The sequence below is a fragment of the Rhipicephalus microplus genome, chromosome 9, assembly GCF_043290135.1.
Source record: "Rhipicephalus microplus isolate Deutch F79 chromosome 9, USDA_Rmic, whole genome shotgun sequence".
Lineage (NCBI taxonomy): Eukaryota > Metazoa > Arthropoda > Arachnida > Ixodida > Ixodidae > Rhipicephalus > Rhipicephalus microplus.
This window is the reverse complement of record NC_134708.1, coordinates 16,058,481-16,072,326: the sequence shown is the minus strand read 5'-3', so window position 1 is coordinate 16,072,326 and position 13,846 is coordinate 16,058,481. Positions and strand designations below refer to the sequence as shown.

Sequence of the window (13,846 nt, the reverse complement as noted above, 5' to 3'; positions counted from 1 at the left end):
CTCATTTCTATGCGCCAGTGGGGAATATCGAGGGTGATTTACAGAAGGATCCCCGGGGCTTCGCCCACTCGTCATGATTCATTTCGTGGTGATGCGTGGATTCTGTGCAAAACTCATTACTCCCAATGTTTGTTGGGAATGACAAGCCTGAAGACGGCAGTAATACGCGAGTCCCAGGGCCTCTTACCTTCATGTTGCTATGAAGTTCAGAAGCTTCTGAAATCATGAAACGGGCCTTAATAAGTGGCACAGGCGAGTACATCGCAAAAAAAAAAAACGTCGCAATTAAAGTACACGATGTAATTTTTATGTGACGCACACAGTGTTGTCAAAGTAAAACAACAGTTTAAAAACACTATGAACTATCTAAAAACTTTATATAACAAAATGATTGATTTGATTGATTGATTGGTGGGGTTTAACGTCCCAAAACCACCATATGATTATGAGAGACGCCGTAGTGGAGGACTCCGGAAATTTTGACCACCTGGGGTTCTTTAACGTGCACCCAAATCTGAGCACACGGGCCTACAACATTTCCGCCTCCATCGGAAATGCAGCCGCCGCAGTCGGGATTCGATCCCGCGACCTGCGGGTCAGCAGCCGAGTACCTTAGCCACTAGACTACCGCGAATAAGATAAAAAACGAATAAGATCGTTAAATTATAGCACTCACACCTTGATAATAATCAAGCGGTTTGTGCCTAATAATTGCTTTTATGAGCATAACAGAAAACAATATTTCATTGCCTTTTTAATGCTAGTGGGTTTCTTTGCGTGTTTTCATTACATCAACCATAACTGATTATTCATTCAAAAAGCTTAATATGCAATTGTATTGCCGACATCGAAGAGTGCTAACAAAATTGCAACGAGGGTCACATTGCCTGCTAAATGATACGAGTTGTTCAACGAATTTGATTAAGATATCGTATGTTATCCTTACTCTGGAATAGACAAATACCACAAGTGAAATAGTTTAGTGGCAGTAATTTCCGACAAAACAATCTTTGATTATTTTTTCCGCTTCACTGATGCAGGTTTATACACGTCCCCGATAAGCTTTCACTTGCAACAATATAAATGAATAGCTCAAAAATGGATGTCGTCCACCTTAGGTTTTCGATGTTTCAAGTAGAAGAAATACTTCCCTTATATAAAATACATTGCATGTGCATTTTGGGACCAGTAAAATACACAAACATGAACATGCCAAAAGGCTTGGTATGATCAGATATTAACTGCTATGAACACGACGCTCTTCTCGACGATTACCTTCAGTTTGCTCCTTAATTACGGTTGTTAAACCTTACAACGCAAGATAGCTGGTGTTTAGATAAGCTTTTCTTATACGAAAGTATTCCTTTCCTTTTGTCCCCGAGGGTAAGCCCAACGTCCAATAGAGAATATAATTTTTACTGTGATTGCAATTGTTTACCTCACTATCATAGATTTCATAAAAAGTTGTTCTGTTGCTCTATATAGTGCAGAGCAGCCACTATACGCAATTCTTCCCAGTAATGAAGCGGCCACGTGTTACCTTACATTAAACAATATTGTTGATTGTTTAGCAGGTCAATGACGTTGATTTTATTCCCCTCCAATACAGGTTCACACTCAGTTTTAAGTACATTTGTACGTAACATACCCGCAATACGCAAATAAAAGCTGTGAATATAAGCGAATGACCTCTTATAGAATTGTTACATGAACTGGATAATATACATTAAATCAATAATACCTTAAAGTATGCTATATATTCTTGCCCCACTTAAATATTTCGTTCGTAAGGCTGCACACTTCCGTAACTTTGGTCAAGTATGTAATTTCGAGTTTCGTTATGTCTCTCACACATCCAGTCTTGCCATAGGCTATGCAAAATTTGCGATGTCGTCATGATTTAAAGAGTGTGATGAAGTCACAAGACACGAGGCTCTGCGCCTACCACAACGAAATCACCGACACACTCTAGTAAAGGTACTAAATTAGGGTCACAATAGGCATGTTTATAATACACCTATAAACCACAAGTGATAGAGCACAAATGTCACAACCTTCCACAGCAATGCCATTGAAAAATAGGCGGATTCCTTACTCTCCCTTTGTCTTTCGGTAGGCAGCGGTGAAAGGTAGGACCGTTTATATTCTTGAAATCTATTGTTGCACAGAGAGTCCTGCCAAAGCAGGATAGAGAATGGCAAGCTCCAACACGTGCAGACTTACTTGCGGTGGACGTATATATAAGGTAATGACTTCATTTGAATGAAAAATTTTAGCCGTGAGAGCACATTTAGAGAGACCTACAAACACAGCGCTGAACTCACACCCGCTTACTTCGATCGCAAGGTCTTTTTATTGGGCGAACCAAAGTGGCAGAAAGAGGATTACATTAAATAAAATAATAAAATTACTTGCTGAGTAGAAGTCACCGAACATAAGACAGGTAACCAATGGTGACAGCACAGCCAGAAAGCTTAAAACTACAGAAAAACTCATTATCTACAAAGCAAAAGTTGAAGAAAGTCCTGTGTTCTGTCTGTCGTGTAAAAAAATGTAACTATGTAAAATGTGAATTTTGTGGAAATAAGGTGGCAATGCACGATTAGTGAGTGCCACAAACTAATCTGCGCATACACAATGATACAAATGTTTTATTCATAAACACGCACACGACTCAAGTCTATACATAATCTGCGTGAAAGCAATGACCCGCATCCACGAGTAAAAGAGAAAAAAATCCTCGACGAAACAATTTGCGCTTCTTCAGTGTTAGTTTTTAGCCTGTTACAATGTCGCAATCTGCATAAATTAACTTGACGTTGTTTCACATCACTACGTACTTTTATAGAGGCCACATATCGGAATGTATTGTTTGTTCTGACGCGAACAGACAACCAGCTTGCCGAAGAAGCAACAAAAGTTAAAAACTGTTTAACCAGTCGGGCTCTATTAATTTACGAGCATGTCAATTTATGAAGTTGATGTTACTTGTCACCTAGATCTGTTGTCCAATTAAGAGGCACCTTCAGGTGCCTAGAAACGTATGCGTATATACAGCTGTACAGGAGTGTTTGCTGAGCAACTGAACAAGGCCGATATTATACGGTGGTGGTGGTTGCGGTGCTGCACCAGGCAGTGTTAGCCTGGCCTGAATGACTGGCAACGGCTCCACCTGAGTATCTCATGAATCGTAGTGGTTCGTCACCAAATCTCATACAGCCCAATCTTTCGCCGGAAAGCCATGATAATACTTTGGACGCTCCTTCTTACTGCCGTAGGCCCTTCAGAAAAAAATGGCATCTTCAAATGTCCCGTGCCAGGGGTGACAGCCGTTTTGCAAGCTGCGCACCATCGCTGCTCTTTACCTCTTAGACTGCGGGGTAAACCAGATAAGACGTTCGACATCACAGATGTCACCACAAAAGGCAAAAATTTTAAATTTCGTGTGAGTTGTCTCGAGTCACATCAGAACTAAGTTTAAACAACTTCGCTAAGTGCTGTACAGTGCGCAAAGGATAGGTCAAGGGCTCAAGGCCACTGATTAATTTTAGGGTGTTGCCCATGCAGTTCGACTGGCATCTCGGATCGTTCGACGCGGACGAGGAACGCGAGCTATTTTCGTCAATGTAATTAATATTCAAAGAACTCCTACTGTTGCAGTACGAGCTGAAAAATATTGAGAATTCAAGTATTCAGGATATGACAAATTTTACGAAAGAATGGCGGTGCAGATAAGCGTACCACTCTGCGTAGCAAAGCGTAAGTTGATATTTTAACAGCGTAATTTGAAGTCTTATCTATTCGGATGGGTCGAGTTTTCTCTATTGAATCGATTGAATTTTCAAGATGGAATAATGGCGAAGTAACGGCCCGGAAGCGAAATTTCTTTCAAGAAATTTGAAGGGAGAAAAGGAGTTTTACGCTACATATAGAATAGCTAAAGTTGTTGAAATCATTGCTTACCCCAAAATGAATGTTAATGTGAGCATTACGAGGAGGGTACATTTCACTGCCGACATTTTAATGCTGCACTCTTGCAGGTGAAGTATCAACGTATTTATACTAAGACTCGTCGATTACGTATATTTTGTTTTAAGGCGCGTGAGTAAATGAAGAACATATGTCTTTTTTCTCGACCATTATATACAAAATATATCAAATTTCCCCACTTACCGCACTGCGAGCTTGTTGAATACGGGAGCAAGATTTTTTTTTTAAATAAGAAAATGCGAAAAACAGTACAAAATAGCGACCAATTACACTTCGTATATTCGTGAATTGTTGCTTCAGTACCTAGAAAACGCAAAGAACCACGTTTGCTATTGGCCTGTCTTATAGCTACGTTAACCTCGCGGTGATCAGTGCCACTTATCACTCACTCTAAAACATCCTTAGAATGTACGATCAAGATCTACAAAAAAATTATGAATGCCTGTCATTTTATTAAATACGGAGGAAAGCTACCTCTATACGAACGGATAGATATTATTTTTCAGGTGCGGTAAAAGTCTCTCTGTTCATTGAGCCACTTGCAAAAGTCGTAGAAGTTGGACTATCGTCCACCACGCTTCGTTGGCCCCGCTGGTTTTTTTGCCCACATTGCGTGTAGTTGCACATGGCACCCACACTTTCCGGCAGAGCACGTGCTGCTCTTCCTCTCATTCTCGCGCTTCATACTCTCGCGCTGTGCATGAGTCTCAAAAATAATGAATTATAAGCGCACAACCAAACGAGTACACAACTCGTTAAGGCATGTGGGCGCTATCTTTCAACACTTTATTGGTACCTGCGTAGGGGCATATATGTTAAGACACAAGTTCTTAAATAAAACTCTCAGTATATTCAGTTTCACGGGTCTTTACGAAGTCTTGAAAACTGGCGCTCGTATGTCTAACGTGTTATTTTCCGCCCTCGTCCGGTTGTGGACATAAAATTCATTGGTCACGTATAACTCTCGAAGAAAACTGCCGGCCTTTAAATAAAGTTTATTCATTCATTCATGTCTTATCAATACGCCCAAACTGTCACATTTGTCTTATCAGTACGAAGTGTTGGGTGAGCTCAATAGCTTGGGCGAGTTTTACATGAATCGACACACTCTTCACCCGATCTACCTAACGGCGTACAGAGATATATGCCCGTGGTGTGGAGCCACCCCAACACTCTTTCACGTCACGTGGGAGTGTGCGGAGCCCGAAGAAGAACATGACACCAATGGCACATGGGGGGAACGGGAGGCGCTGCTGTCTAGCCCAGCCCTGGTGGATCAGCTGCGACTGATCCACAGAGCTGAACGGATGGCTCGTGCCAGTGGGGCCCTTGGAATAGGGGCACCACCCTGCTGGACAGACTTCGCTCTTCAACCTGTATATTCTTCGGGGCAGTGGAGTTCTAGCCTGTCTGGATTATGTAGATAATAAAGTTTTGTACTACTACTACTACTACTACTTGAAGACATCAATGAGCCCAAACGGTCACATTTATGAACCCTCTTTCAAGCCGCTCGTGTAAATTTGGTCAGGGCCGCCATGGCCGCGGGATTCAAAAAGACGTTTTACCGGGCTCCATTTTGAGCCACAGAAGTAATCCTGATTGCCTCTCCTTAATCAGTATTATGACTTTAACGCAGAAGGGTTAACGGGGTGTGGAAGGATAAGTGGTATACGTCAATTTTAACGTAATATCTTTGTAGTGATTGTAAGTATTCACATAAACGATTACATTCTCACGAAAAATGCATCTGGGTATCACGTGATACCTTTTTTTTGTGCGTACGTTGCCCACTCTTGTCAGGGACCGCTCTTAAATTTAATGCACGTTTTCTTTACAAAAATGAAGGAAACGTAATGATATTCAACCGTGTTACTTTAGATACACGTGGGTTATATTTCAACAAAAACCTGGACTTCCTTTAGGAAGTTAGGGCGAAAGCAATTATAGCTGCATTCACAAAGCCACAGAGGGTGCGAAATGCTGTGAAATATTTTTACAGCTTGATTTTTAACAAAATTAACAGTTTCTTTAGTTCAGATACTTTCCAAATTGTTGTAGCACATGTTTGCAAAGCTTTATCAACACCCATTTTGTACTTTTTGCCAAAAAATACACTGAAGTTGGAAAACTTATAAAAAAAATGTAGTTTGAGAAGTTTTATGTGCACGTGCAGCTTACACGAGAGGACGCGTAGAGCACTTCGGCACGGCATTTAAACTGCTTGGAGGGGCCGCTCAATGTCGGGTATCCACAGGCTTGTTCCTCAGAATTCAGTGGCTGTGTCACTGTGAAAATTGCGAAGTCGACTTTTTGGGAGTCTACCCCACCATACCTCCCTAAATGATTGTGTTGAAATGAGAGCGAACTACTTAGACGCGGACAGAAAGACAGGGACAAGCGCTTACTATCAACTGAAAGTTTATTCGAAAAACTATATACTGATAGATGTAACAGTGTCATGGCACATACGATAACACCAAATAGCAGATGTCATAGGAGTTATGTAATAAATCTAAGGCACAGTAGGCGTTAATAAGGTGGGGCTGACGTACATAGATTTTCTATCGGTTATGCTATTTTGGTCCGTGATTTGGTTGTATCGTATGTGCCATGGCGCTGTTTCATCTGTCAGTATATATTTGATAGTTTTTCGAATGAATTCTCAGCTGGTAGTAAGCACTTGTCTTTGTCTTCCTGTCCGCGTCTAAGTAGTGCGCTCTCATTTCAAAACAATCATGTATCACCGACTCGCCCAAGACACCATATCGACTCCCTAAATTTTTGGCTCGTTTCACAGAAATTCAGTAATTGGTGTCGTTGATTGTGAGCAAAAAAAAAAAAAACACCTGGTTGGTGACCGTAAAAATTGAGGAAGATGCAAATAAGGTAAATGATAAACGTATATGGGTCCGAGTGAGGATCGATTGATTGATTTGAGGGGTTTAACGTCCCAAAACCACCATATGATTATGAGAGACGCCGTAGTGGAGGACTCCGGAAATTTTGACCACCTGGGGTTCTTTAACGTGCACCCAAATCTGAGCACACGGGCCTATGACATTTCCGCCTCCATCGGAAATGCAGCCGCCGCAGCCGGGATTTGAACCCGCGACCTGCGGGTCAGCAGCCGAGTACCTTAGCCACTAGACCACCGCGGCGGGGCACCGAGTGAGGATCGAACCCGAACTGTCTGTGTGGCAAACTGGTGTTCTACCACACCGCCACGTGCCCGTTTGAAATTACTAGAAAAGAAGTTCCTGTGTTTGGAAATTCAGTAAAATTAATATTCACGCTTTGCAAACACACTCGTCGTCTATACAGGATTCAGAATATATGCAATATCGCAGTAATCATCATCATCATCATCATCATAATCATCAGCCTAACTACGCCCACTGTTGACGAAGCCCTCTCCCGTGTTCCACCAGTCAACTCGGGGCTGTGCTTGCTGCTGCCACGTTATACCTGCGAACCTTTCAATCTCATCGACCCTCCTAACTTTCTGTCTCCCCCTCACCCACTTGCCTTTGGGAATCCAGAAAGTTACCAGCGGTTATTCTGCCTACGCGCTACGTGCCCAGCCCATGTCCATTTCTTCTTTTTTATATCATCTGGTATCGTTAACTCTGTGGCGTAGTGGTTAGAATATCAGCCTCGCGTGCAAGAGGTCCGTGGTTCAAATCTCGGTGCCATGCGATTCCCCACTTGGTTAAAAAATATTATTCGCGTGATGATGGCATTGAATTAAGAGGCCTGTGGTGCGGCCTCACTGGTGACCACCACCGGTAGCACACTCCCTCCGCAGAGAAGGATTGGCCACACTGGTGCAGTATGCCTGGCCACTACCTTCCACATGGATACGCCGAAACATCGCGTAATATTGCGCGGTAAAAACGTACATTGGCATCGGCGTCTCAACATGTCAGAATCCCCTCGAAAAACTTCATGCACCCCTACGTTATTTCAAGAGAATACGAACCGTATATAATGCGTGTGCCTTTCGTAATGAGTGTCCGGCTTTGAACCCCGAAGTCGTTACGATAATCTCACGTTTTGACACCCGACGGCAACGCTTGTACCGCGCAATATTACCGCGATTATAGATGTTGTATCGTGAAGCCTCTATAGAGAACGCGTGTGTTTGTAAAACATGAATACTAATTCCACTGCATTTGCAAGCGGAAGAAGTTTTTTCTAGTATTTCGAAGCACACGTGTGGCTACGTGGCAGAACAACTCCTTGCAACGCAGAACTTCCCGATTTCAATTCTCACTCGGACTTGGAAACTTTCACTATTTGTTTCACTTGCATCTTTCTTAATTTTTCGGTCATGGATAAAACGACAACTTTTCACTCACAATCAACGACACCTACATCTCTGCGAAACGAGCTCTTTAGCACTATCGAGTTGAAACCTGGTATATATAAAACCCAGACATAAAGCCAACTAATATTCTAATGATTCTGTTTTGAAACACGACGATGCTTTAAGGTTTGCGCACAGACACGCATGATACATCGAATACATTTAGCACAGCACGAAACGCCACAAAGAGGTTGTTTTCTCACGTAATGAGTTGTTTTGTTTTGTTTTTCTCTCGGGAAGCGGCTTTCCTACGAATCCCTGGCTGGGCGAGTGTTGCAAACACAAGTTTAAAATGTATAGTCAACCAAAGCTTTAACTATTGTGTGCAGTGGTCACTTTGTCTCTCAGTGCTACAAAATGGAACGTAGTTACAAAAATAACTTCCTTACAGAAGTTACAAAAGTCATGTGATTCTTAAAGAAAAAAGAAGAGAAAAGTGAGCCAAGTAGCTGTCCTCATCAGAGTGCGACACCTCAACAGTAGCTCACAAGGAAGGGGGGTAAAGGAGGGATTAAAAGGATAGGATTAAAAGGTATATAGATAGAGGAAGGAGAGAGCGAGGTGCAGGGACAGCGAACGACAGAAAACGACGGAAGTAAAGAGGAAATAGGAAAGATGGACACGGTCGCAGGAGTCCGAGGACGGGGCACCACCCAGCGAGAGCTCTTGTCGGCGGCAGGAGATGGCGCAGGACGAGCCAGTCGGCCAGAGCTGCGCTGTCGTCGGAGATCGTGGGGGCACAGCCGGTCAGCACGAAATCCAGAGAGCGAGTCCTCAGTTACAAAAGTGCTTGTGGTTTTCCGTGTGTCCTAGATTGTTATCATCACCGTGAGCTGACCCGCATTCAGTGATTGTCAAAGCATCATGTTTATAGGTTGTCAGCAAGGGAGGCTAAAACCTATCCGCCAGCTTTCCGTGGTGGTGGTGGTGGTGTTGCAGCAGGTGGGTTTAGCCTGGCCTGCATGGCCGGCATGGCCGGCAATTGTTCCGCCTGCTTTTGCTTCGACCCAGCATAGCGCAAATTTATGTACGCTGCGCAGAGATTTCTCTTTGTGATTTATTTTTGTATTGTGTAGACACGCAGTCAGAAGCGGGGTGCGGGATCACAGTTTAATTTTCTGTGACAAATAACTCATGCGTCTCCTGCTGTGTGACGAAGACAGAGAGCATCTAAATACCCTTTCACTCTGTGTGTTTAGAAGAAGTGTGTAACGATTTAAAGTACTAGTTACTGTTCTATGGGAGAGCTTGAAGCCGTCCCGTGGCTACGCTAAGAAGAACCGATTACGTGAACTCTGTCACACTTCTTACAAACCCAGGCCCTTGACGGTATCCGGTGTTGTCCACCGTAGCATTCGTGGACAACAAGAGCTTTGGAAAATAGCCCGCTGATTTCCTACAATTTCGTTTCTTTTATTCGGCAAAATATACTCAAATAAATGTTCTTTTTTAGGGTAAAAATTACGAAAGATTCCGTTGTACTTTCAACACGTTCCTCTTATGTGAAAAACGAAAAAAAAAAACTTTCCTTAACTTGAAAAAAAAAAAAACCTGTAAAACGTGTTTTCAGCTTCTATGTGAGGAACCGGTAAATGAGGTAGGTAACCGGGTGTTTTTGGGGGTACAACGCTTGCAACCCTGAAACCGCCTGTACAAGGGCGATGCCTTGGGCTTGTTGGAAATTCATGACAGCATACTACCAACGAGAGAACACATGAACAAAAAAGAGGACGACACGTTGCGCTGTCTTACAACATAGTTTTATTGCTGTGTTTTTTATGTTGCAATGTCTGTGGTGATTGTACCCTCATGTGTCATGTCGGCTGTGTCAATGCCATTTCTTTTTTGCTTTCTTCAGCGTTACGCTGTCATGCATTTAAGCACATAAAACGGCTATTGAAATAGTGCGTGTGTTCTCGTGCTGATTGTATACTGTCATAACCAACCGGCGCGTGTCATGGTCTGCAAGTCTACGCACGCGAAAAAGTAAGTGGGCCTAGCAGAAGTTTTGCATGATTCAGAGTCTCTTCTATAATTCCTTTCGAAGCGGCGTCTTGTTTTAGCGAAGGTGTCGTTAGACTGTGACTGTAGACCTCCCGTGATTGCTATATGAAGCTCCCGCTATGTTTTCAGCCACAGGTCACAAGAAAAAATATTTCCCCAGTGTGGAAACATTCCCAGGAAAGCAAACTGGGCCGTTCAATGAGCAAGTAAATCATTGCGAATAGCACACCATCTTTCACAATTAGTGCAGTAGCGCTAAATCTTATGGATTCAATTGTCATAGCAGCTATGACGTTCCGTTTCTATCGAAGTCGCGATATTCAATCCCGGCTGCAGCAACCACGTCTCTGCACGAACACGATGCAAGAAGTAAGGTGCCTCGAATTTATGGTGAAGAATGCCAAATGATGAAAATTATTTCGGTGCCCCTTGCTGAATGTATCAAATATTCGTACCCCGCGGTGTGACAATTTATTGACAATGAATCACGTTATGTTTTCCAGCACCTGTTCGCCATGGGATGCCAAGGAAAGGACGTTTTTTTTTTCAGAATATCAGTAGTAAATAATATTTTATGACCATTTCATGACCGTTTAAGAAAAATAGGCATCTTTCCGAAACGTCTTCGTCGCCGCATTCGCCGGTATCTGCGCTGATTGGCTGCTAGCATAACGCACCTGTACACATTGCCAAATTGAATGCATTCGCAATATGGTATGCAGACATGGTCGCCAGGTCCACTGCATTCCTAAGAGCAGGGGAGAAAGAAAAAAAAATGCGTGGTTATGATCATTGGTTTTGTACAGACGACTGGAACGTTTCATAACAACTGGAGCACTCAGCACCCTCACCACCGAGTCCACATTTCGATGTATAATGCGAGTAGATGTTACCCAAACTGAAATTAAAGCTGAGGCGTTGTGCTGTAGCGCAACCTAATAAAACGACAGGATTAACTTTAAGCCAAGAAGACGATCCGGTACATACATCTGCTGAATATCTTATACTTGATGCGCAATCCCCACACAGTACTTCAACTTGCCACATTTACACAATGCCAACGCGTATTCGGGAAAAATAGACCTTAACATCGCATGCGCGTTAGATTAGGGTACAGGCATTAAACTGTCCCATAACACTATTTTTACGTTTAGGTCACATAAGTCAAGTGTGGCTTGGAATCGGAGGTACGTTGGATTTTGGCAATTATGGTGATGAAAAACGGCATATCAAATATAAAGGTTTCAAGTGACTCACGAATGAAGATCAAGAATCTCAACCATGCTTAACCGATTTTCCTGCTCTCTAGAGGGTCGTGCAATAAAAAGTGCTTTTTTTTTTTACTGTGAGGGGATACTAACCCTACCGTAAACATGAAACCGGTATAGTGTTGCGTCTGTCTTCACTATAATAGAAATACCATGAGCTCCCCCCTAGGCTACTAAAAACAAAAAAAAAAATGTCTCGGGCTGAAATTATTGTAAGCACAGATGTCGTTTCTTACCATGCCCTCACAAGGTGGAATGCCAGACGGTGGTCTCGCAGCTGAGATATTTCTGCAGGAAAGAGGAGAATGGCGTTCAACTTTGGTGGGCACCCTGGTCCTTGTTGCGCTTTATTGATCGGACCTAAAGTATGCGAAATCAAAGTGGCAAACCTGCCGACAAAGCATGTTAGTGCTGTTCAGGTAGTCGTAGCGACATTTAGTGAGGTGAACGTCTCAGGCACCTCAAACAAATGAGAAAATAGGTCGTTGGTGGCGATCGTACCGCGCCGGGGGCGGGGGCGAGCGGTGGATTAAATTACGTGATTACGTCGTCTTGACGCCATGAATTCTGGCCTCACGTCCTGCTATGTATACACCAAATGATGCCGTTTCATTGCTCTCGTTTGGGTGGCGAACAAAACTGGAGAGTGTGTTACCTCAAGCGAAGAAAATGGGCTCGAAGAGAGAGAATATGGGGCATGGCAGTCGCTCATTCGAATGGTCCCCGGATCGCGTTAGGCATGAAGCGCCGTGAATTTGCGACGTAAAGCGACGAAACCGGCGTTCGCCGTCCGTCGAAATGGCCACACGCTTTCTAATGGACGTGGTCACCATCCAGAATTTGGGTATGTTGTAAGGTTATGGCTTCCGAGCCCGTTTCAGCTGAAGACGCGGGAGTCTTAAGCCGCGCTTGCATCGTGAATGATGTGGCAAATGACGAAATTTGGTTGCTTTGCTCTGATACTATATGCCAAATATTTACTGGTTTTAAAGTATACGCCTAAAGAAGTATCCAAGTGAATCGATGTGTTAGGCTTTTATTACTGCTTTATTAATTCTCCAAGAATTTCGCGTTACACCAACTTGAGCAGCTTTTTCTGCTAGCGGAAAACCCAAATTAACGAGCTTTTACTGCGCTTATAAGAAGGCGGGTTGGCCTTAAAGTATCTTAAGGAATAAAAAGAGGAAGGCGAAAAACTTCGCACTACAGAGCACAGCTAAAGGTAGGAAGAGTACTTACTCAATAATGACTGGGAGTGCGAGCACTAGTAAGAGTGTTGTATATCCAGCCAACATTGTCAGCATCTCTGGGTTAGTTTCCTCCGGTGGATTACAAGTGCACAACACACTTAATTGCTGTAATAATCAAGCACCTACCGGGCAGCTGAGTACGTATAGTTGTTTTCTGAGCCAGGTGATACGTATAAAGGTAATATAAAATGTTTATCGATTATCCTTTGATATAGGTTAGCGGCGCAAAGTTCATCTTACAAGTAACCGTTACACACTTTCTGGGTTTTCGCGGCAAACTATTATTGGAAAGAAACTCGACGAAGAAATGCAGTGAAATACCAGCGCTATAATTAATATCAATGAATTTCCGGGGTGCTTAAGAAAATAGAAGAAAAAACGACACTATCGATATTACTGGAGGAGGCTTTGTTCACGAGACGTGGGTGAATAGTTAAACGTAGTTCCTGCTGTCAAGTCTCCTTATGTGCGCGTTTAGAAGTATTTTTATCAACTCCGGCATTGATCAGTTGTGACAACTGCTCTGGTGATGTGGGGAGGGGTTCTTAATAATGGAAAAGAAAAAAAAAAGTGAACCCCGCAACTGTCTGCAGCTAAGTGTGACACCTCAGCAGTGGTTCATTGGGGAAGGGGAATGGGGGGGATATACTTGAGTGGAGAGAGGAAAGGGGAAGGAGAGAGCGAGGCGAGAGACCGAAAAGGAAGGGGGGGGGGTATGCACAGATTGTCTACCAGCATCACGGCGCGCGAATTCCGAGTAAAATGAAGGCCTGCGTGTATTTATATTTCTAATTTCTCTTGTTTCCTTCACACCAGTTCATTTTATGGTTTTCATTTTTTGGTTATTTTTGCTTCTCCTCCTGAGCACGGTGTAACATTCTGGGTACCTTTGGGTGTACGATTGTGATGAGTGAAGAAAACGACAACGACGGAAGTGCGGGGCAAGGCGCGTGTAATGTGCGCGG

At 43.2% G+C, this 13,846-nt stretch overlaps 1 long non-coding RNA gene across 1 annotated transcript; it reads right to left on the bottom strand.

Moving 5' to 3' along the window:
* Positions 1-10,908: 10,908 nt before the first annotated feature.
* LOC142771269 (uncharacterized) lies at positions 10,909-13,144 on the bottom strand. The gene is made up of 3 exons (XR_012885856.1): positions 12,871-13,144; positions 11,868-11,919; positions 10,909-11,111 (listed from the first exon to the last, which is right to left on the bottom strand). It is a non-coding gene; the product is annotated as an uncharacterized LOC142771269 (long non-coding RNA).
* Between the last annotated feature and the right edge of the window lie 702 nt (positions 13,145-13,846).